Source organism: Carcharhinus amblyrhynchos, chromosome 23 (assembly GCF_965287045.1).
Source record: "Carcharhinus amblyrhynchos chromosome 23, sCarAmb.v2.hapA, whole genome shotgun sequence".
Taxonomy (NCBI): Eukaryota; Metazoa; Chordata; class Chondrichthyes; order Carcharhiniformes; family Carcharhinidae; genus Carcharhinus; species Carcharhinus amblyrhynchos.
In genome coordinates, this window is record NC_137346.1 from 17,298,471 (window position 1) to 17,323,013 (window position 24,543).

Below are 24,543 nucleotides of genomic sequence, written 5' to 3' on the forward strand. Positions count from 1 at the left end.
TTGTTGCGCTGGTGGCTCTGGACTTGTGCAGCTCGCGCTTGTTGTGCTTCAGCAATACACCTTGCTTTGTGACTTGACAGCCTTTGTGGATGAGGCAGCGCCATTTAGGGTGGCACTGTGCCAGCATTTCCCAGGTGCTCGTATCTATGTCAAGCGACTTCAGGGAGGCCTTGAGTGTGTCTTCGTAACGTTCCTTCTGCCCTCCACGTGAGTGTCTTCCAGCAGAGAGTTTCTCAAAAAGGAGCTGCTTAGGTATGTGCTCATCTGGCGTACAGACAACGTGACCTGCCCACTGGGTCTGTGCTCTCATCAGCAGTGTGTGGACTGATAGTAGACTTGCTCTAGAGGGAACGTCAGTGTCTGGTACTTTGTCTTGCCATCTGATGCAGTACAGACCCTTCGGCCCTCGATGTTGTGCCAACTTGTGAAACCAATCTAAAGCCCATCTAACCTACACTATTCCAACATCATCCATGTTTATCCACTACTGTTACAGGTAGGGCACTACTCTGAGTAAAGAACCTACCTCTGACATCTGTCCTAAATAACTTGTCTCAAGTTACACTTGAAACAAACCGAGTAAAAATTGGTTAATTTTGATCCCAACACAGGAGCCAAGGAGAGGTGGAGGAAAAAAGTTGGCAAGTCCGAAAAGTTGCCAAACGTGCGCGCGCTTCCCACCAGCCTCATGCACGTCCCTCCCCGTGCGCGCGCGCCTCCACAATCCTCGTGCGCGTCCCTCTCCGTGCGCGCGCCCCCCACTCTAGTGCGCGCGCGGGGAATCTCGCGATGGCAGCGCGCGGGGCGGGTGCACGGGATTTGCGGGGCTTCCCGTTGGGCTGCGGTTGGAGCGACAGCGGAGAGAGAGAGAAGGTGGCGGCGGAGGAGGAGGAGAAGAGTAGGGACAAACCCCCCCAACCACTCCATTAACAAGAAGAAAATTCCCTCTTTAATAACTCCCACCTCCTCAAATACTGACCAGAGGAAAAAAAAACCCTCAATCGAGTTGATAAATATAGAGGAGGAAAAAAAAGAGGAGAAAGTGTGTGTGTGTGTTGAAGAGAGAAGCGGCAGCGGCGGGGGACAAGTGCCGAGGCCTGCGAGTTGTCCTGTTGTTGTCTCCGGGCGGGGCAGTGGGGGGAGGCAGCGGCCTGGATGCTGGAGGCGGCGGCGGCCGGAGCCGGGGGGCCGAGTGGGTGAGGTAAATGTGCGCATAATCCGACCCTTCACTCCCGCCATCTTGAGTGTGTGTGGAGAGGGAGAGAGAGGGAGGAAAAATTGGGAGGAGTTTTTTTTCTCTCTCTCTTTTGCTCCACACTTCTGGCATTCATTTTTTTAAAAAATTATCTCCTCGGAGGGAGTTTTCTGGCTGGACTGGCGTGAAGGGCAAGTCGCCTTTTCCAGTGGGTAAGTGAGTGAAGTGTGTTACTTACCCCCCCCACCTCTTTCTCCACCCCTATCACTTCTTCCCCCTTCCCTTTCCCTCATAAATTCTCCTCAATCACTGTGTGTTTGGATTAGAGAGGGACAGAGAGAGAGAGAAATGTAAGGATTCCGCTGCCCCAAATTCCTCTCTCTCTCTGCTCTGACTGCAGTGCTGCTACGAGCTTGCGTACATCCGTCATGTCTGTTTGTCAGAGGGGGGAAGAAAAAAAACACCAAGATAAAGAAAGGCTTTATTGGAAAGGCAGGGTGGGGGGGGGAACACTTTTTTATTGGAAAGCGGTGGGAGGGTGGTTGTGCTTTTCACATTTTTATTGGAAAGACGGGGAAACTGTGCTTTTCACTACATTTCTATTGGGGGGAAAAACGGTGGACCGTGCTTTTTCACTACATTTCTACTGGAAGTAAAAAAGGGGGGACTATGCTTTTCACATTTTTTTTATTGGAAAAGCAGGGGGATTGCTTTTCACTACATTTCTATTGGAAAAAAACAGGGGACTGCTTTTCACAAAATTTCTATTGGAAGAAACGAGGGACTGTTTTTCACTGCATTTCTATTGGAAATAAAAAGGTGGGGGACTATGCTTTTCACTACATTTCTATTGGGGAAAAAACGGGGGGGCTACGTTTTTCACGTCGTTTTTTATTCGAAAGGCGGGGGGAACTGTGCTGTTCACGACATTTCTATTGGGAAAAAACAGAAGGGACTGTGCTTTTCGCCACATTTTTTCTTAAAAAAGAATCACAACGTATTTTTCACTTGCCTGCTCCATGTACTTGTGTATTTTGTTTGTGGGGGGAGGGTGATTGGCTGTTTACAAACCCGCAGAGTCGTGACAGTATTTTTCGAAGGTTGCTGTTGATTATCTTTTTCTCCCCCTCTCTCGAAGGATTTTCCAGCCTCCCTCCCTCTTCCTTTTTTTCAAATGGATCACGTAGAGAGACTCATTCTTCATTTGAGAAAAAAAACCTGCCCTCCCCTCCAGTCCTGTCAATACTAATGGTTATTGTGTTTCATTTAGGAATCCGATTTAAAAGTCCAATTGGCGGGGGTGTGGAGTGTGGTGTTGGGGGTGGTTTCTATTATCATACTGTATGAAATGGGGTATGCTCACTTTTTGAGCAGCATAAAAGCCTTTACTGTCATAAGTCGACTTTTTAACTTGTGCAATGTGTGATATTTTGCGAAAGAAAGTATATCTTCAGCCCTGGGTGTTTGTAAATGTATTGTCAGACTACACAGATATAGGCTGAAAAACTATTTATGAACACATGTATCGGAATGCTGTAAAACCATGATCTATAAAAGTGTGTATGAATACTTCTTTTGTGGTTGATTTTGAGTTGTCCTGGAGTAATTTGTATTTTGATGTCAATCATGTATTGCTTTAACGCTAAGTATAACTGAAAAGGTGATTGATTTATAGAAGTTGTTCTGATGGTGGCATAGTGGTAATGTCACTGGACTAGTGTTCTGGGGATATGGATTCATATCCTACTATGGCAGCTGGTGGAATTTAAATTCAATTAATTAATCTGGAATTGAAAAGTGGTCTGAGTAATGGGGCTGTGAAACTATCATCAGTTGTAACAAAAAAAATCCACAAATGCCCTTTAGAGAAGGAAATCTGCACTCCTTTCCTGGTTTGGCCTACATGTGATTCCAGATCTACCCTTGACAGCATCCTGAAAAAAGCCTATTCAGGCATTCAGTTGTGCCAAACTGCTATTGATAACAGTTGTACTGCAGTGGGTCAAGAATTGGGCTCACTACCTATCACCTTCTCAAGGACAGTTAGGAATGGACACCAAATGCTTACCAGACTTTGCCAACAGTACCCACATCCAATCAGAGAATTAAAAAAAACTTTGATTAGAACAGTTAGGAATACTATGCATGTAAATTGTCATCAATTCTCCATGCAAATTGTTATTAACCTGAATCTCTGTTGGAGAAAACTTTGACTACATTAAATAAAGGTTGTGATTTTACTGCAGGCTCTTGACGTTATACACGAACATCTTTTAACGAAATGTAGGAATTGTAGTGCTTCAACAAATAAGATAGTGAATGTTTTGTCGATACCAGCTGACTCCTGTTGAGATTTTTTTCACCCTCTGAACCTGTAATAGTGTTTGTGCAGCCTGTGATAAGTAGTGATGATGACATTCTGGTGGCTTGAAGTATTTAATCCTGTATGTAAGCTTCCAAAACCATTGTAGCAGGAAATAGGGGTAAACTAGCATGCTTGTGTATGTGCAGTGAATAATGGATACCTGGGAGTCTTCTGATAGAGGAGTTCAGGTGATAGCTATAAAATGCTTAAGGTTTTCTGTCAAACGAAACCCCTCAATTAGTTAACTGCCATTACATTTCTTTATATGTTTTTATTCAAAGAGGTTATCTTTTGTTCAGTTTTCCTTTTTTGTTAGCATGATCTTGACTGCAGCTGTGCAGTTGTACATTGTCAATCATTAAACTTGCTGTGCAATTGATTATTTCTAAATTTATGGAAAACTTGCTGTTAATTACAGTGTGTGGTTACAAGTTCAGCTTTATTACCTCAAAAATTGGAGAGCATGGAAGAATTTCTGTCAGGCATTTGAAAAAGGTGTGTGTGACACTTAGATCAGCAAAACCAGCATACAAAATTTTGACATTTGCAGTCAAACAGCATTGGAATGTAGAAGTTACAAGTGGAACTTAATGAGTTAAATTGCAAATGTATCTTTCCCAAAGAGATTGTGCTGGTAGTTTTAACATGGGTGAACTCAAAATTGAATCCGTTGTGATACCTCGAAGGAAGTTTCTGTAATCAGTAAATTAGCATTTCTATATTTGGATCCATCCTAGCCTGTGCATGGGTTAAATTCTACAATTCTAAATGGCATTTTCTCATGCATGTTGAGATTTTGTTTTTTTTTATATAGATGATCTGGAGGAGGGAACCGAGTGCAGGGTGTCGAAATTTGCTGATGACACCAAGATTGGGGGAAAGGCAAATTGTGCGGAGGGTGTGGAGAGTCTGCAGAAGGATCTAGATAGGCTGGGCGAGTGGGCCAGGAAATGGCAAATGGAACTTAATGTTGGCAAGTGTGAGGTGGTCCACTTTGGTAGGAAGAATGGTAGGAAGGACTATTATTTACGTGGCGAAAAACTGCAGCAGGCGACGGTGCAGAGGGACCTCGGGGTCCTTGTGCATGAGTCGCAAAAACCCAGCTTGCAGGTGCAGCAGGTGGTCAGGAAGGCGAATGGGATGCTGGCCTTCATAGCGAGGGGGATTGAATGTAAAAGTAGGGAGGTCTTGCTGCAGCTGTATAGGGCATTGGTGAGGCCACAGCTGGAGTACTGTGTGCAGTTTTGGGCGCCGCACCTGCGCAAGGATATTTTGGCCCTGGAGGGAGTGCAGAGGAGGTTTACTAGGCTGATACCGGAGTTGAGGGGATTGAGCTATGAGGAGAGGCTGAATAAACTAGGCTTGTACTCGTTAGAGTTTAGAAGAATGAGGGGAGATCTCATTGAGACGTATAAGATGATGAATGGGATGGATAGGATAGAGGTGGAGAGACTCTTCCCGCTCAAAAAAGACAGTAGGACTAGGGGGCACAGCCTCAAGATAAAGGGGAGGTGGTTTAGAACGGAGTTGAGGAGGAACTTCTTCACTCAAAGGGTGGTGAATCTCTGGAATTGTCTGCCCGTTGAAGTGGTGGAGGCTGCCTCGCTAAATATTTTTAAGAAGCGGGTTGATGGGTTCTTGATAAGAGAGGGGATTAAGGGTTATGGGGAGAGGGCGGGAAAGTGGAACTGAGCCACAACAGATCAGCCATGATCTTATTGAATGGCGGGGCAGGCTCGAAGGGCTAGATGGCCTACTCCTGCTCCTATTTCTTATGTTCTTATGTTCTTAACCCCCTCACACTTTGAGGTTACTGTAGGGTTATTTTACATTGTGAATCATCCTTCATAAAGTCATTACTCGCATTCAAATCAATGTATTTGTCATGAGCTATCAGTTTTGAATTAAAAGCTAGAAAATGATAAACCTCTTTCTAAAAATCTCCATTTTACATGTATGTTATTTGAAAAGATAAACTGCAAATGTTCATAAAATATATTTATTGAATAGAGGATGCAGTATAACAGGTAACCTAAATTAATTTTGATAGCAACCATTTTGGACTTGTACATTTTTGTCTCAGATGTCACTGGCTTTGCAAAACTGTGGTTGTCCGGCAGATTTTTTAAAAAATGATAGCGGAAGTATGAAGTTTTCATCAAAGTCTCCCACTACTATGCAGGTTGCAGTAGTGGATGGGCATTTTTACATTTCCATAATATCAAATGTTTTCATAATTTTGTTTAATTGTCATGTAAAGGGAAGAAAAAGGAGGTCAGTTTCATCCTGCAAAATTGTAAAATCCTATGATGTGCAGAATGCAAGCTATCATAGACCTACTAGATAAGTATCATTAACAATAAATCAATGGAAATGTAATCTTGGCTAATAGAATAGTGAATGCTGAAATTAATATGTTTAGTACACCTTACCTTAGTTTTGAGACGGTTATTTGCAATTTTTAGTTGTTTGCTGCAGGTAGTTTGCGTATGTCAAGGTGCAGCTTTTAAAGTTTCTACTGCCGTAAATTGACAGTGGTTAGCACTGCTGCCTGTCAGTGGCAGGGATCTGGGTTCAATTCTGTTCTTGGGTGACTGTCTGTGTAGAGTTTGCATGTTCTTCCAGTGTCTGTATGGGTTTCTTCCGGGTGCTCCGGTTTCCTCCCACAGTCCAAAGATGTGTAGGTTAGGTTGATCAGCCATGCAAAATTGTCCCTAAGTGTCTCAAGATGTGTAGGTTGGGGGGGGGGGGATTAGTGGGGTAAATGCATGGGGTTAAGGGGATGGGACAGGAGGTGGGCCTAGATAAGATGTTTTGTTGGAGAGTCGGTGCAGACTTGATGGGCCGAATGGTCACCTGCACTGTAGAGATTCTATAAAACCAGTGAATTCCAGAGGCACAGTTTTAAGCTTTGGGAGTATGATATTGCAGAAATGTCAAATTTCCATTCCTAATTGCCAAAATATTGTTCAATTATAGCAAGTGCTGTTGCATATTCTTTCGGAAGAGAAAGCATATGATCCTTATCAAAGCATTATAACTTTTGACCTTGACAAGCAGGTTTCTCAGTTTCATTTTTTATCATTCATTGCATTATAGGTCGCGAGAAATTGGCAAATATTCTATGAAGTAAAGATGTATTTTCATAGAGAACTGCCTGCTTTAATTTCAAATTTATTGATCGAGATGGAAAAAGTTCTTTTTTTCTCTGAGCAGTATTCAAGATTTCTGCTTTGTGTTTTGATTTTCAAAAAATAATTTAGGTATGTAACCCTATTTTTCTTATCTTGCTTTTAGTTTCATAATTCTTCTTTGTGCCTAGATTATATTTGTTAACCAAGAGATTTGTTGATAACTGGTTGAAAAGGCAGATCAATTATAGCACTAAACTATACGTGCTTGAAGGTCAAAGGTTTAGCTTCTAATTTGTGATGAATGGGCTGATCTTAACGGGTAACAGGTTAGGGCAATTAGAATGTTTCTGCACTCCTTATTTAGGGAGGGACAAAAAAAAGTTAGCCAAGGTTTTTGTCTTAACTGCTATGCAATAACTGTTGCTGAAAGATGTGCCTACGTGGGTGTTGAATGTAGGTACGATCAGGCTTGATAATGATGCTCTTCACAGTTGACTAGCTTGCCAACATACTTGTGCATGAAGGATGTGCACTTGGGCTGCCACTGCCTCTGAATTGTACACCAGTAAAAGTTTCTAGTTTCAGTAGAGAAAAGGGGACAAAAGAAAAATTGTTCTGTGGGTAGCATTGTGGAGGGTTCGGGTTATTCAGTTAAGTTATGATCAATTTTGTGCTAATTTTTACTGGGTCAAAACTATTTGTGCATCCTTGACTGAATTCGAATGGAACTCTTTTTGTTTGACAAAAGACTTAAAAACAAGAAATCTTGAATTTTGAAGCATTTTTCACGTTTTGTTTGACTTCTGATCAGTTTTAGTATTGCCTGTATTTTGATATTTATAAATATAAGATTTTTAAAATCAAATTTGTATACTGTTTCTGCTTTTTGTAATGTGCTACAATTTGGTTCTTGTTTAGTTGAAATGTCATGCACAAAATGTAGTCAAAATGTTTGTATTGTGATATTTGAGTCTTTGTATTTCAGTAGGCTTACACATGGAATGAATAGATTGCGATGGCTGTTGTTTAATACTTGAAACATATTCAAGTTAGAAGCTCAATTGTAATGTAATATGGTTTAACTTTAGGGCAATGGTGGCATTTAATGTGATTAAATCAAAGCTGAACAATACTTTTAAAAATATGTAACTCCGTCTGGTGGGCCTTTAATTAAACAGATTTGTTTGGTGTGAAAATTGGACCAAATGATGAATTATTGAGACTTCAAAGTTCATCACTGTTGGGTTTGAGATGCAGTATTATGCTTTCTATGTTGATTGCCAAAGAAGACTTTTTTTATTCACTGTGGGATATGGTCAATGCTGACTTGGTCAGCATTGCCATTCCTAATTGTCCTTACAAAGGTGGTGGTGTGCTGCCTTTTCAAGCCACTGCAGCCTGTGTTGTAAGAACACTCAGTGCTGTTGGGAAGGAGGTCCCAGGATTTTGATCCAGTGACAGTGAAGGAACAGGATATAGTTCTAAGTCAGGTGCTGTGTATCTTGGAGGGAAACCTTCACGTGATGGTGCTCCTGTGTATCTGCTGTCCCGTCCTTCTAGTAGATTGAGGTTGTGCGTTTGGAAGGACACTTGCTGCAGTGAATCTTGGAGATGGTATACACTGTTGTTACTGGAGTGAATGTATATTGTGGTGAATGGAGTGCCAGTCAAGTGCGCTGCTTTGCCTTCCCTGGTGTTTAGCTGGGTTGAAGCTGCGCTCATTTAGTTAAGTGGAGAGTGTTCTATCAGACTCTTGTGCCTTGTAGATGGTGGATAGACTTTGGGAGTCGGGAGGTAAATTACTGAAATGGGACAATTCATATTTGATTAATACTTAAGACATATTAAAAAATGAAGGTAAAATTACCACTAGTATTAAGCTTTGTAAATCTACGGTAATGCAAATCTTGCATTTACCTGCACAAACAATTCATTTGTAATTCAGAGATCCAGCTTTCTGATTAGTACATTGTTTTCACTGTGCAGGTGTTCTGTTTTTCATTATGTACTCAATTTTGCTTCCTTTGAGCTACAATGACAGTTCATTAATGGGACAACCAATATTGGAGAAGTGCAAAAACATAGCTAAATCCAAGACCTGAGTGATCACCAACCAGTTCATAGGTGCGATGGAATGCCAAGTGAATAATATTAGGAGGACATGCCTTGCAGGAATTTACAGAGCTTGCTAACTTTGAAGTTGTTTGAAGGAAAGGTAAATAGATATGGGGATTTAGCGAACACACTGCGTTCGAGGTATTGCTTTTGTGGGTTATAAACAGATACAGATTGAATGGAATGGTCTGTGTTATCATTTCTGCATATGTCAAGGCCTATTGGCCCTCTTCTTGCAGATGCCTCTCATGTTATTTATTTTAATTCATGTGTTCTCCAGGATTCCAATAGCATAGTTTGGGCCCTCCACTCACTGGACCGTTGCACCTTGCCTTAATCCTGTTCTTCCATTTGCTCTTGGGTATTGCCTTATTAGCCATGTTGCTGAATTCCCCACCCCCCTGCCCCAAATCAATGACAGAGCTTTTCAGCTGCCTCAGTTTTACTTTCTGGAACACTCTTCCTAATTCCTTACTTCTCTCATATCCAGTTGGCCCAGTGACAGAAAATTTGTTCCTCAAAGTTGTGAATTAACCCCTGTTCCACAACATGAGCACATATTATAAGCCAGCACTTAATTGATGCACTGTGGAAATATTGTCTTTAATTTGAGATGTTAGACCAGTGCTCCATTTCCCCATTTAGATCGATGCGTACTCTTGAATGGCATTTTTCAAATCCTTGAACTTTCAAAACAGTATTTAGATATGGCTCCTAGGATGGAGCCTAAAGCTATCACTTCCTTAATCTAATGACCAAAGAGCAACATTTGCAAGCAAGAAGCAGTGGCATGCCCTATGAATGGACAGTTTTCTATCAGTCGCAAAAATATTTATTGCCTTCTCTTGTTTTCAGGTTAGATGCTAAATCAAAGGTCTGCCTACATTGGTGCAACAGATTCAGTGGCGCACTTTTGCAGTGATGAGCAGAAAGTTTGCCCAGTATTCTAGTCAACCTCAAATCCATCAAAAACAATGAGCATGTTCATTTGTTTCAATGCTGTTTGTGAGACCTATGGTGCTGCTCTTGCATTTGAAATATCAGTGATTTAATATCAAGCCAATCATTGTTTTTTCCATTCATTCAGGGATGGGGTGGCTGTTGGCTGGGCCAGTGTTTATTGCCCATCCCTAATTGCCCGTAAACTCAAGTGATTTGCTAGGTTGTTTGAAAAAGCATATATTCCAGACCCGTGCTGTGGGTTTGGAGCTACATGTAGGCCAGACCAGATAAAAATGACAGATTTCCTTCCCTAAAGGACATTAGTAAACCAGATGGGTTGTGTGGTACATTTGAAATGTCTCTGATGTGAAGGGCAGTAATAAACTGAAGTTCTGTATGCTTTCCTTTTAAAGTTCTTCTTAGCCTATCTTTTCAACCAAACTTTTGCTTACCGTGAATCTTTTCTCTCTGATATGGGATGTGTTCATCCATTCATTTTTAATTTCAGTGCCAAAGGATTTTATCCCTTTGTATAATTTTAATGTAAAATGTAAAAATTTGTGTATGTTGCTATGGTTGGAAACTGTATAGCTTGACCATGATCATACGTTTATATATTTAGCAAACTGTTATGCAATACAGTGATTTCTCAACTGTGCTGCAGTTACTTCACTTATGTTTGCTGCATAAACTATAGTCGACGTCTGGTGAATTGGTGGATGGTTATATTACTATGATAGTACACAGGAAATATTGTGAAATCAGAAAAATTGGCAAATCTTTTGAACAAACCAAACTATCAATTAAGCTAATTGGCCTGTGAATTTCATGGCGTACATATTTTGTTTTTAAAAAATGTATTGCTTTATATTTTCTCCTGTCTCCCACTTTTTCTTTCAGTCGAATAAACTATTCGACAAACTGATTTTTTTCCCGTAACCTTTCCAGCAGTGCACTAACATTACCTATGCTGTTACCTCTATGCTTGGTTTCATTTTCCATCAGGTCATGAATCTGGGGTGTGTTGAGACTTCAGTGTGATCATTTATTTTGAAATAAGCCCATCAATTGGGATACCATATTACAAGCCAAATTGAGCGATAGTGGAAAGACGATCAATGATTGCAAAAGGAAATTGAACGGGCGCTTGAAGGAAATAAATTTGCAAGGCTACAGGGCTACAGCAGGGGACTGGGACTGAGTAGTTTGCTCTAACGAAAATCACCATGGATTCGAGTTGAATATGCCATAATTATTTTAGCAGTTCATTATTTTAATACTATTCCTTGACCTCAAGTGCAGTGGCTCTTAAAGTTGAAATAATCAGTTAACCGTTTTCATAGTCTAAAGAACATTTGCAAATAGAAAATCTTGGATTTGCATGTTCCCTGTGAAGGCTTTTTGTAAGCATGGAAATGATCATCAGTGTTTTCATAGTGCTGTTGCTTTGGTTTAGCATAGTTCTGCATGTCACCCATTTGTGCGTGGCAGTTTGCTGTGTTACAAGGAAGAAATAAAGCTTTCTAATATGTGAATTATTTAGCCAAGGTCATAAATGTTTTAATGTTTCACAAAATAAAATCTGTATCATTTTACATGTGTGGAATGCATAAACACCTCTTTTGTGATGCAATCAAGCTATGCTGTGGCAACTGTATGATGCAGTGAACTTTGTGTAACTTGGGTAAAGTAATTTAACAATTTATGATTGTGAAAGTTTTTTTTATTTTCAGTTCAAAATGTTTGAATACAGAACACTATTGATTTAGGTGGGCTTGATTTTGTTCCACTAAAAGCTTTGAAAGAGTTTGGTCAACTTCAGTTGAGTATGCAAGTACTCCTAATATTTATAATTATAAGAACATAAGAAATAGGAGCAGGAGTAGGCCATCCAGCACTTCGAGCCTGCCCCGCCATTCAATAAGATCATGGCTGATCTGTCGCTGCTCAGTTCCACTTTCCCGCCCTCTCCCCATAACCCTTAATCCCCTTTCTTATCAAAAACCCATTAACCCACGTCTTAAAAATATTTAGCGAGGCAGCCTCCACCACTTCAACAGGCAGAGAATTCCAGAGATTCACCACCCTTTGAGTGAAGAAGTTCCTCCTCAACTCCGTTCTAAACCGCCCCCCTTTTATCTTGAGGCTGTGCCCCCTAGTCCTACTGTCTTTTTTGAGCGGGAAGAGTCTTTCCACCTCTATCCTATCCATCCCATTCATCATCTTATACGTCTCAATGAGATCTCCCCTCATTCTTCTAAACTCTAACGAGTACAAGCCCAGTTTATTCAGCCTCTCCTCATAGCTCAACCCCCTCAACTCCGGTATCAGCCTAGTAAACCTCCTCTGCACTCCCTCCAAGGCCAAAATATCTTTGCGCAGGTGCGGCGCCCAAAACTGCACACAGTACTCCAGCTGCGGCCTCACCAATGCCCTATACAGCTGCAGCAAGACCTCCCTACTTTTATATTCAATCCCCCTCGCTATGAAGGCCAGCATCCCATTCGCCTTCCTGACCACCTGCTGCACCTGCAGGCTGGGTTTTTGCGACTCATGCACAAGGACCCCGAGGTCCCTCTGCACCGTCGCCTGCTGCAGTTTTTCGCCCCGTAAGTAATAGTCCTTCCTACCATTCTTCCTACCAAAGTGGACCACCTCACACTTGCCAACATTAAATTCCATTTGCCATTTCCTGGCCCATTCGCCCAGCCTATCTAGATCCTTCTGCAGACTCTCCACACCCTCCGCACAATTTGCCGTTCCCCCAATCTTGGTGTCATCAGCAAATTTCAACACTCTACACTCGGTTCCCTCCTCCAGATCATCTATATAAATGGTAAAAAGCTGAGGCCCCAGCACCGACCTCTGGGGCACTCCACTAGTCACCATCCGCCAATCCGAATAGCACCCGTTGACCCACATGACTAATCTCTCCTCCCAGTTTTTTTTGTACAAAAGTAATTCAGTTGGCTGAAATCTTCTTGTTTGTTTGGTTAATAGTATAGAACTTGTGCTGGTTTTCACATGGATATTAACTGCCAAGTTTTCAAATATCTCTTGACACTAACATTTTTGTTTAGTGACTCAGTAAAACCATGCTGGAATTGTAATTATCATTTACCTTTTTTAAAGCCCAATCAGTATTTGTGTGGCAGCATTTCAGTTGAGTTGGTCTTGGGATCAGTCTGTGCCCATATATATAGTTAGATTGAATTTTTTTTTCCTTTGGCAATCATGCTTCAGATCAAAAACTTTTGGGTTTATGCTAGTCATAGTTTATGAATGACATGCATATTTAGCTATGCTACTGGAGTTGCTGCACTTCAACCTGTATGTTGTTGTCTTCTCTGCAGTTAGCCAAATAAACAGGAATGTAATTATACTAAGATTTGTCATTGTTTTAGAAAATTAATATTGTTAACAAATCATATTTGTTTTAAAGTTTAAAAATTTGTCATCTAGTCAGAGGAGTCTGGTGTTTGCAATTTTTTGAGGGGAGGGAGGAACATTAAAATGCCAATTAGGTTGCAAGGATCATGATCAGAGCCAGTAACAGCTGCAAAGCAGAAAAATTCAATTCAAGCTACGGTTTACAGAATTTTTAAATTGTTACAATCCCATTGGGATTTTTTTTGTACAGTTTATTTTAAAAGCCATTGGTACAAGTAACTAAATGACTGCTGACTGCCTATTAATGTACTCATCCACAGAAAAAGGCAGAATCAGATGCAGAATATTGTGGTCTTACTGTTTGTGTCCAAATAGAAGGTTTGCAGTCTGCCAAATGCTTTTTTTATTGATTGCTAATACATGTTAACTCTGACTTTTGTAGTCCAGAACAATTTTTGCAGGAGAAAGTGTTTTAAATTGCACAGATATCGAATTCTTGTCATTAAAAAAGGAAAAAAAATTACTGAATAGTATGGCAAACATTTGTAAAGGTTTCGCTAATCACTTTATAAAGACTAAAAAATGCTTATTAATTCAAATTGTCTTCATATCTGTTCCAGTCACTTAATGTGTACTGCTACTGGTGTAATTGTAAAACAAGTTTTGAGGCCATTATGTCATCAGTGTCTGAAACAGGTCATATCCAGCAAGGCAAATAAAGAGCCTAAGCTCAACCTGCGTGTAAGAAAATATTCCACAGAAAATTGGACTTCGTATTTATAAAAGCCCGCAATATGTACTATATTAGAGATGAGTTGTTGGCTGTCATCACTGGCAAAGTTGGATAAATTCATCACCAAACTGTACCTATATTGTCTGTGTACCAGAAGGCTCCAAGTATGATTCACATTAATTAGACTTTCCAAAGTACTAATTGAGTTGTTATACTTTGTCTGCAAGCCTTTGGATCTGCAAGGAGAAAAGTCAACTTGGTCCAGTGGTCACTGGTAAGACCTGCTAGAAATGGTATCAGCATAGTTTTTAAATTGGGTTTTGATGTTCCCTACAATCAGTTTGCCTGTTGACGCGCACTACTTTAGGTTCACACACAATTCTCACTTGTGTTAAGGATCATTAATGTATAGAGAGAAATCTGAACATCAATAATTAATTGACAGAGCTATGCTACAAGATTTTTTTTTAAAAGAGCAAGAACCACTAACTTTTAGCTTATAAATCTTGTGCAAAAAACTCAGTTCTATTTTTACTTATCCCAGGTTCCTTTATCTCATGGAGACTTGAATGTTAATTTGCTTTTTCTGAGACCTACTGGAAAGGAATGCTATAGCCTTCCAGAATTTACTTGAACTGTCCTTGATATTCTAGCTACTCACAAATTATGCTGACACCTATTTATGTACTTCTGCCTAAGCAATCCTCCAGTTTTTTTAATAACCCTCCTAACTTGTGATCTGTTCAGCTTCTTGTCCTGGCTTTGGACATGTTTCGACTGTTTTGCTGAGTCTGGTCTCTCAGCCCCCAGAATATACTGAGATTAAAGGGTTTTTTGTGGACATCTCAAATTGCATCTGCCACTGTTGATTGCTAAAGATCAAGGAAGTGTTTCATAATGAAGGTCATAGATTAGATTAGATAGTCAACTTGTTCCCCTGAAAGTTGGGGAACCTAAAACTAGAAGGCATAGGTTTAAGATGAGAGGGGAGAAATAAAGGGTCCAGAAGGGCAGTCCATTCACACGGGATGGGAAATATCTGGAATGATATTCCCCACCCCAGAGGCAGCAGTAGAGATGGATACAATTTTATATTTTAAAAAGCATTTAGACAGTTACATGGGTATGATGGATATAGGCAGAATCAAGTGCAGAATATAGTGGTCTAACTGTTTGTATACAAATAGAAGGGCCAAATGCAGCAATTAGGACTAACTTAATGGTAAAAACTGGTGGTGTGGACAAATTGGGCTGAAAGACCTATTTTCATGCTGCAATCCTCTGACTCTGTGTAGTCAACCGAGAAGTCATGATTCTTTGCCATTGAGAAGAATAAATGATAAATTTAAGTGATAAATATTGAACATTTGCCTGTTCTTTCACTAATACAATGACAAAGCATTGTGGCTCTTTGTTGTATGGTGGCCCCACACTATTTTTAGATGCTATATGTTTCCAGGATCATAGAATATTTGAATTAATGTCATTGTTTCTGAACCCTGCTATAATTGGTTTTATGATGTCATCCCTCTTTCTGTGGCAGTTGAATCTTGCTGGATATGGCTTCATGGCACTGGCAGTCTCCTGTTATCTCTCCCAGTTGACCATTCTTAATGCCTAAAGCCATGCCATGAGTTTTGGCAGCCCATTTGACTCTAAGGCATCAAAACCCTCATCTGTGGTCTGTACGTCTTTATTGAAATTGAATAAGGATTTAGGAACCTGACCCCTGCCTAATTATATTTTTCTTTGCTCATTTCTAGTAAGTTTTTGATTCTTTCTTGGCATGTGTACATTGTTGTCCATTCCTAAATGCGTTTGAGAAATTGGTCATACGCCTCTGCCTTGAACCATATGATGTAAGTACACTCAGTGGTGTTAGTGATGAAGTTCCAGGCTTTTTAATTCAGCAACATGATATAGTTCCTAGACAGGATAGGGTGTGGGTTGGAGGGAAACTCGTCAGTGGTAGCGTTTTGATGAAACTGCTGCCCACATCCTAGGTGATGGAGGTCATGGGTTAAGAAGGTGCTGGAGAGGGAGGCTTAGTGGTTTGGGGATGAAATGAGATGAGGTCAGTTATAGAAATTCAGTTGCTACATTTGTTGTGCTCAATTGTTGCCTCAACAATTGACTAACTTGATATGAACGAGGAACTAAGCATGTTTCTGCTAGTTTGAGCTAGTGTCATCAGTGCAGAATAGGTGAAATTGTCCAAACAAGTGCAGAAAATGGGTTTTTGATACAAGTTGCATCAAGCATGTATTCAGTTTCCATAATCTTTAACAGTGGTTTAAAAATCATATTTGCCTGAAATCAGTGTCATCCACACAGCTGGTCCCTACACAAATTAAAAATAATAAGAATGGTGAGTTTCTGTTTGCAGCCATTTTAAGAGGCTTTGCAAATTATTTCAAATTACTGCACCATCACCACCTCTCTGAACGATCTGCCACCAGGAAAGTCAGTCAGAAGATGGTCTGTCTATTGTAATAATCTCTAGAGAAATGTGTTCCGTATGTTATCAGGTATGTGATAGAATGAATTGTCCATTATGTTGAATAATTATTTGCAAATTCAACAGCTGAGCATAATAACCTTGGAATGGAACTTGAGTTAAATGGGCTTACGATGAGACTGATAAGTGCAGATGGTTTAAATGTTCCATTTTATTTGGTGGATTTGCAACAGTGTCGTGTGATTAAAAGAGCTTTCGTTATTGAGGTCTTGAGAAAGAAAGGTACTTTCAAGGTGATTGTTGTGAGCTGGCAGCAGTATCTTTTTGGGGGATTTGTGGCTGAAACTTGTATCAGGCAATCTGCTCAGTGACCCATTTGTTAGAGAGTTGAAGGTTTTTGTGCTGAAGTCTTGGGTCAGTGACTGGTGGAGAAAAATGCTCATCTACCCACTCCTGATTTGATTTTCTAGTATTTTGTTTGAACACAGTTTCTCAATGTTGTGCTGCTATGTCGTTAGTTCCTCACCTAGGCATAAGATTTCACTTGGCTGAAGTTCTTCATTTCCTATTATATTGGATTGTATAGTTACTTTCAAACATAACAGCTGGCTTACTGGCTGAAAGGATGCAGGATTTTTACTTGATGATAAACTTTACAGGATTCCATGTGTATAGTGGGGAAATTAAGTAATTATGTGGATTTGTTTAAAATATGCTGTTAAATATTATGCTAAATTACTAGTCAGTCATTTGTAGTCAGTCATTCCTATCATTGAGGATGAAATAAAATTTGAGAAGCAACAAGAACATTAACTTCAAGTTCCTTAGTAACATAGACTAAGAAATGTTTATTTTTCTATAAGCTTGCTCACACTGTGGGTCTGTTTTGTAACTGTCAAATGAAATTGCCAGTATAATGTAATGAGTTTCAGTAAGTGAAATGATCCAAATAATTTTTAATTGCTCAGTGGGTAAAATAAACTTTCATGGAGGGCTTGTCACTGCTCCTGTAAAACTTTTCCTTGTATTCTCAGGGATCAACATTAACTGGAAACTTAGAGCTTTCTAGGGTGGGTGCACAGCTGTATTTCATTTGTATCTGCTGTCTTACTGTGGAGCCATATTTCTATCCCTTTCCCTTGGGTAGAGAATGGAGGGCTAAACAGCAATATCATTTTGGCCAGTGAAACAAAATGGAAAGGACTGATTTCACTCGAACATTTGCATCAGGGATTTTGGGGGGCAGATTCTAAATTCTTCTTTCCCACTATCAAAGATTCCTAATTGTTTTTATAGAAATTGCATCAATATATTCAATACAGGGTTAACGCACAATTGCAGGCGTTAGATCAGAAAATTATAACTAACATTTCTTTTGGCCCAGCTGCAGAGAAATACTATTTGGATGAAGTTTTCACAACAAGAACAGCAGAAAATGCTTAAAAAAAAAGGTAGGATAACGTAGAAACTGTTTTCAACAGTGAGAAGTAATTTTTCTGGTGTAATTCACCACTTCTTTCATTGCTGTCAAATATTGTGGTCATTGTAACTAATAGTGTCTAGCTAAATAGCGCAAGTTATAATATTGCATGGGTTGCTCTTCATTACATTTAAGTGGTGCGATGCAATGGCTAGCAAATTCTTTTCTTTTGGTCTTGAATGCAGCCAGCTCCAATTGAGAAAAAATATCTGTCCTCAGTATTGGAGTCCGAAACAAAATTGTACTGTATCAACTCAACTCGAACTGGGAGTGGGTCCACAAAATTGGCACTGCAAAGCCACAAGTTTGTAGGAACAGGGGAATATAGTATGTCAGCGGTGCAGCATCTGAGAATAGTTTAAAGGCACACTGTTGGCAGCGGGAGAATTTTTCATCTGGCTGTATTGTAGCCTGATGAGGGAATACTTGATTCTGATGCTGGGTGTGTGAGTGTAAGAATCATTTTTTCCCTGGTATTAACTTCCTTTGTTTTGGTAAGCAAACTTTTTTTTTGCTGTTTTGTCCTTGCTAGGAGTGACTCCAATTGTGTTGGTTGCTTTCTGTTCTGTGTCTTTCAAAGGTCATTATTCATAGAGCTTTGATGATGAGTGGCGGCACTTTATTCAACTTTAGGGGGGGAAGGGAACATAGAGCATTACATTGAAATGTGCATATTCAGTAGAGGTCACTGGGTAGGTTCTGTAAAATATTTTCCCATGTCAAAAGTAGATATATGAATCCTGCCAAACCACAAATATAATTCATTACTTATGACTGCTCTGTAATAAGAGAAACCATAAATAAACATTCTCATTATAGCACACACCTCATTCTAACATATATATTTATGTAATAACGCTGGGTAATAGTCACTCAGATTCTGTGATGTTGAAGATTGAAATTGTGGTCAAATTATTAAATATGAAACAGCTCCATGATAAGGCACTATTTCTAGTTTGCCATGTTACTTCCATTATTAGAGTTGAGGTTAGTGCAGTGCTTCAGCTCCTTCATCAAATACAGATAAAGCTTTCTAATTATGTTTGTAAATTACAACAGTACATCTTCAAATGGGAGAAGGAATGTTCCATTATGGAAAATAGGGCGAGTGAAACACAGTGCATGTAGCACAGAAGAATTGCATTGCTTGATGTCAAAAATTTTCACTTTTCTCAAAGTTGGGTATATTTTTCTAATTTGAATTATTGTAATGTTTTTGGGCTTTTCGGAGGGGGTCCAGAGGAGGTTTACAAGAATGATCCCAGGAATGAAGGGTTTGTCATATGAGGAGCGGCTGAACAGTCTGGGTCTATACTCGATGGAGTTTAGAAGGATGAGGAGGGAATCTAATTGAGACTTAGCGAATACTGAGAGGCCTAGATAGAGTGGACTTGGAGAGGATGTTTCCACTAGTGGGACAGACTAGAACTTGAGGGCACAACCCCAGAGTGAAGATTAAAACTAAGATGAGGAATTTCTTCAGCCACAGGGTGGTGAATCTGTGGAACTCATTGCCCCAGAGGACTGTGGGGGCCAGGTTGTTCTATCTTTAAGACAAAGATAGGTTCTTGATTAATAAGGGGATCACGGGTTACGGTGGCAAGGCAGGAGGATGGGGATGTGAATCCTATCAGCCTTGATTGAGTCAGCTCTGCCACTCAATGAGCTGAATGGCCTAATGCTGCTCTTTTATCTTATGGCCTTTTTTAAAAACCTCAAATGCTTATTCATCTGGACTGTGTTGAAATAGGAGGTATTGTAGATACATCTTTGGCAGCACAGTGGCTAGCACTGCTGCCTTACAGCGCCAGGGACCTGGCTTCGATTCCTGGCTTTGGCCACTGTGTGTGGAGTTTGTATGGTCTCCCCGTGTCTGCGTGGGTTTCCTCACAGTCCAAAGATGTGCAGGTTAGGGGCATTGGCCACGCTAAACTCTCGGTGTACCCGAACAGGCACCTGGGTGAGGTGACTAGATTATTTTCACAGTAACTTCATTGCCGTGTGACTGTAAGCCTACTTTTGACTAATAGGCAATGTGGTTCTGGAGAAAAGAAGTGATGTTCAACCAAAGTGTCACATTTTTGGGATATGGTCACAAAGAATAGTGACCCTGAATTTTTAGTTGTGTTGGAAGAAGTTTATTTGATCCACATTGTGAACATCATTTGAATTCTAGTTATTTTGAAAAAGCTGTAAAACCTGTTACATAATTTGTGGCTGGAGATTTTGACAATGGAGCACTGTATAAGTCACATTCATTTCATGTTTGCATATTTTCCACGCATTTTCTCACCTTGCATCCTAAAAGAGGCCGTTTGTCTATGGTGACAGTTTTTTTTAGCTGGAGCTATCTACTCTAAACCTATTTCATTTTGCCATAATAGCAACAATAGTTTGTCACTACAATAATAACAGTAACTTGTTTCTATATATTTAACATAAAATGCCTCAATGTGCTTCATTTAGGCATTGTAAAACTAAAGTTGGCACTGAGCCCCATAAGAGGATATTCGGGAAAATGGCCAAAAGCTTGGTCAAAGTAGTAGGTGTTAAAGAGTATCTGAAAGGAGGAAAGCTAGATTGAAAGTTTAAGGAGGGAATTCCAGAGCTTGGGGCCTAGGCAACTGAAGGCATGGCCAGCAATAGTGGAGTATTAAAATTGTGGATGTTCGAGAAGTTGGAATAGAGGAGCACAGAAGTTGTAGGGCTGAAGAATCTTACAGACATAGGGAGGGCCAGGCCATGGCTATAGCTTAAAAACAAGGATGTGAATTTTAAAATCAAATAATTGCTTGACTGGGAGATTGTGGATCAATGAGCACAGAGGTGATGGGTGATTAGGATTTTTTGAGTTGGGTATGGACAGAAGAGTTTTGGATAAGCTCATGTTTGTGGAGGATAGAATGTGGGAGCCTGGCCAAGGGTGTGTCAGAATATTGAGGCCACAAAGGTCTGGAAGAATGTTGCAACAGCAGGTAGCTGAAGCAGGAGTCTGATTAGGTGATGTTACGGAGGCAAAAGTAGGAGCAGATGCATGGTTGAAAGTTCATTCCAGATTCAAATATAACATCAAATTATGAACATTCTTTTTGAGCCTCATAGTTGTTTGGGAAAAGAATGGAATTTTGTGGTGGGACTGAAAACTGTCTTTCCAGTATTGGAAGAAATTTCTATTCATCCTGTGCTGGATGTCGAATGTGCAGACTCTCAATTTAGAGACAGTGGGGAGTGCCAAGGATAGAGTGGGGAACAGAGGAGATAACAGTACAGGAGTGAGAAGAGGTGATGGTCACTTTCTGGCTATGATTACTCTAATCAAGGATTGAAAGGTGACTGAAAACTGAAAAATGTTTTGAAAATGTTTAGGGAGACAGCTCTGGTGAGTGAAACTGTAGTAGCTGTGTGCTCTGTCATTATTGGTCATGCTAAGGGAGGGGAAAGGAGTTGGAGCCCTGGAATGTATGATGGGAGAGAGAAGATTGTAGGTGAGGCCATGGAGCGATTTGGAATCATTGGCACAAAAATTTTATATTAGTGCACTGGTTTCTTGTCCCCCAATGTGAATTTTGGTGATGATTGACGTACAGAACTTAGTGTGAGACAGAGTACAGGTAGTAGAGTTTTGAGTAATGGCGTATTCGAAGCTGGAGAAATGCAACAATTTATATATTCTTTTCCCCCTCACGCGTACAATGTAAAAATATAAATTTATTCTTTTGTGATAACCTTGGAGATCATCTTGTAATATTTTCTAATGAGAACTCCATTTTCAAGCCTTTTTTTGTTAACTGGCTTTTAATTTTTTATTGATTATTGTGCTCATTAATCCTTTTGGCATGGAAATATCTTATGGGCATGCAGAAATGCATGCAGTGCTTAACTATGGTCCAACCCGTCATGTGCACATTACTTGCTTTCATATTCAGTGTGTCTCTGTACAGACTTAGAATTCCATCTCCATTTTAATTACTTGTCCAACTGCACTTTGATTTTTAAAAATATATGTATAATGGATTGAGTATGAACACCAAAAGAGAGAGAATGGTATTTGGAAGGAATACATTAGAAGAAACTAGAGTGAAGATTGAAGTGGATGGGGTCACATTGGAATAAGTTTGTATATTTGGGACAAATAATGGCAGATGTGGCACAGAAGTTAGGAGGATAGAGATAGCCAGAAGTAATTTTGTGATGATGAAGGATGTGTTCACAAAACTCAAGCTTGTAACGAGGAAAAACTCACTAGGTGCGATATTCTATCCACTTTCCTGGATGAAATGTGCTTGAAATAGCAAGAGCAAAAAGGACTTTTAAAAAGTGATGTTTAAAAAGAGCCAGTATTTTGGCCATTTAGTCAGAGCTGAAAAGCTGCAGATATTTCTTCTAGAGGGCAAAATGGAGGACAGCAGAACGTAGGGTCAACTTGGACAGAGTTAAATGAGAAACATTATAGAGCAGTTGCAGATGAACTGCAGTGGATGTGTGAGAATGGCACAAGATAAATGTGTGATATGCCACAACAGCCAATCGCCTAACAGGAGTAAGTTACTAGCAGCAGCAGCATGTAACTGGAAACATGAATCAGTTCCTTAATTTTGCTTAGAATATTACTATTTAGGGTCTGTTTGCAATTCTAAGTCACTTTTTCCCACTAAGATACACATTGAATAGTAACCTAAATAACAGACTGGAATAATAACAAAATGTATTTGCTTTTGCTATGCTTATTCCCAAAATCTGCTCTTTCACATCTGTCATCTTTAACATCTGTCAGTCCAGTTATCTATGCCCTCCAGCATTCTTCTGTGCAGTTTGCCTATCATAATTTGGTATATTAGCAAACTTTGATCTCATTCCTTTTGTGTATGTAGCCAAATCATTTATAGATGAATGGAAAACAAAGATAGGTATTTGATACTGGCTTGGTGCAACCATTTCCCTCTATTGATATTCCTAACTGTCAGAAGAAAATTTGGGGAAAAAAAGTCCATGTATGAAAATGTGCATTTATATTTGTGTTAAGGGAAGCAACTTTATACCTATCACAGTCATGTTCTGCATGTTGCCATATTAAAAAGATCACTAAATAATTGTGATGAAGAAGGTTATTCAACCCATCTTCTTTCCTATGTCCAGAGAATCTAATATTGCTTTGTCCCATTGTAGCATCCAGTTATTCCTTAAATATTTCTAGGATGTAATAGTCCTTCACTTGTCTTACCTGAAAGTTATTCCACATAATTGCATCTTGTGAAAATTACTGTCCTTCTATTAATCTTAATTTACCTTTCTACTGGTTTAAACGTCTATCCCATAATTTTACTTTTATCGTTTAAATTGAATTCTTGGTTAATAATTTTATTTATGTTGTTATCTTTCTATATTAGAAATCCTAAATTCCATTTTTCCTTCTTCTGAAACCAGACCCATAATGCTGGAAATTGGCCTCATAGCTCTTCTCTGCACTGTGTTCAGCTTTGAAATTTCTCATTGCTTGACGGCCAGAAATGACTGCAATATTCTAGCTGCAGTTTGATCAGAGTTGTATAGAGATTGATAAATATTTCTTAGAACTTGTGCTCTAATGTTTAGCTCTATGTTTCAACTTTTGAGTTTCGCTGGGTACTGATTTGCATTGGTTGGTCATGTGGAGGAGTATAGACTCTAAGATTATATGTCTCTATTTGCTTAATTTTAAGCTATTTAAACATAATTCATGTCATAGAATCATAGAATCCTACTGTGCAGAAGGAGGCCGTTCGACCCATGAAGTCTGCACTGACCACAATCCCATCCAGGCCCTATCTCCATAAACCCATGCATTTACTCTAACTAGACCTCCCGACACTAAGGGGCAATTTAGCATGATCTACCCCACGCATCTTTGGACTGTGGGAGAAAACTGGAGCACCTGTGGGAAACCCACGCATACACGGGGAGAATGTGCAGATTCCACACTTAGTGACCCAAGTTGAGATCTTGGCACTGAATCAGCATGCTAACTACTGTGCCACCCTGCTGCCCTGCGTCACTGTGCTGCCACCGTGTCCATTTTTACTTCCTAATTGCAGCACTTTGCACTTGCCTGATGCTGTTCTACCCACTTAGATATTTTGTTTAATTTGTTCTGTTGTTTCTATGATTGTTGTTTCTAATTAATTGCACTAGTTTGGTGTGATCTGCAAATATGATCACTTCGATTTAAATTTCTGATTCAAAGTCATTTATGCAAATTAGAAGCAGCAATGATTCCTGAACTCCGATCTGTCTGCTGTCCCCTACTCTAGTGCATTTTCTTTTTTGTCACCATTCAGCCAGTTTTTTAAATCCAGTCCTATAAGTTTGAGCTTAATTAATAAACTGCTGTGTAAAACTTTATCCAAAGCCTCTTAGAAGTCAAGATAAACAATATGGGTTCCCGGACACGTGTCCTTTGTTTGAATAGAGGGGAGTATGGTAGGATGAGAGAAGAATTGGCGAATGTGGACTGGGGGAGCGCGTTGGAAGGTAGGTCTGCTGAGGAGCAGTGGAGGATCTTTAAGGAGATCTTTCTTGGTGCTCAGCAGAAATTTATTCCGATGGTTAAAAAGGACAGTAGGAAGAGAGGTAATAAGCCGTGGATAACGAAGGAGGTGAAGGAAAGTGTTAAATTAAAAGCGGAGGAATTTAGAGTAGCTAAGAGCAGTGGGCGAGAAGAGGATTGGGAAAGGTTTAAATGTCAACAAAGATTG

The 24,543-nt window shown here is 39.9% G+C and overlaps 1 protein-coding gene across 2 annotated transcripts in view; it reads left to right on the forward strand.

Annotated features, from left to right (window-relative positions):
- Positions 1-853: 853 nt before the first annotated feature.
- Positions 854-24,543, forward strand: part of taok1a (TAO kinase 1a) — a 160,372-nt gene continuing 136,682 nt past the window's right edge. Inside the window, exon 1 of one of the 2 annotated variants that reach the window (XM_080210891.1) lies at positions 854-1,201. The gene's annotated coding sequence lies outside the window, so the exon portion shown is untranslated. Of the gene's footprint in view, positions 1,202-1,320; positions 1,408-24,543 lie in introns of those variants that run through there. The other variant, XM_080210892.1, reaches the window with a different exon arrangement.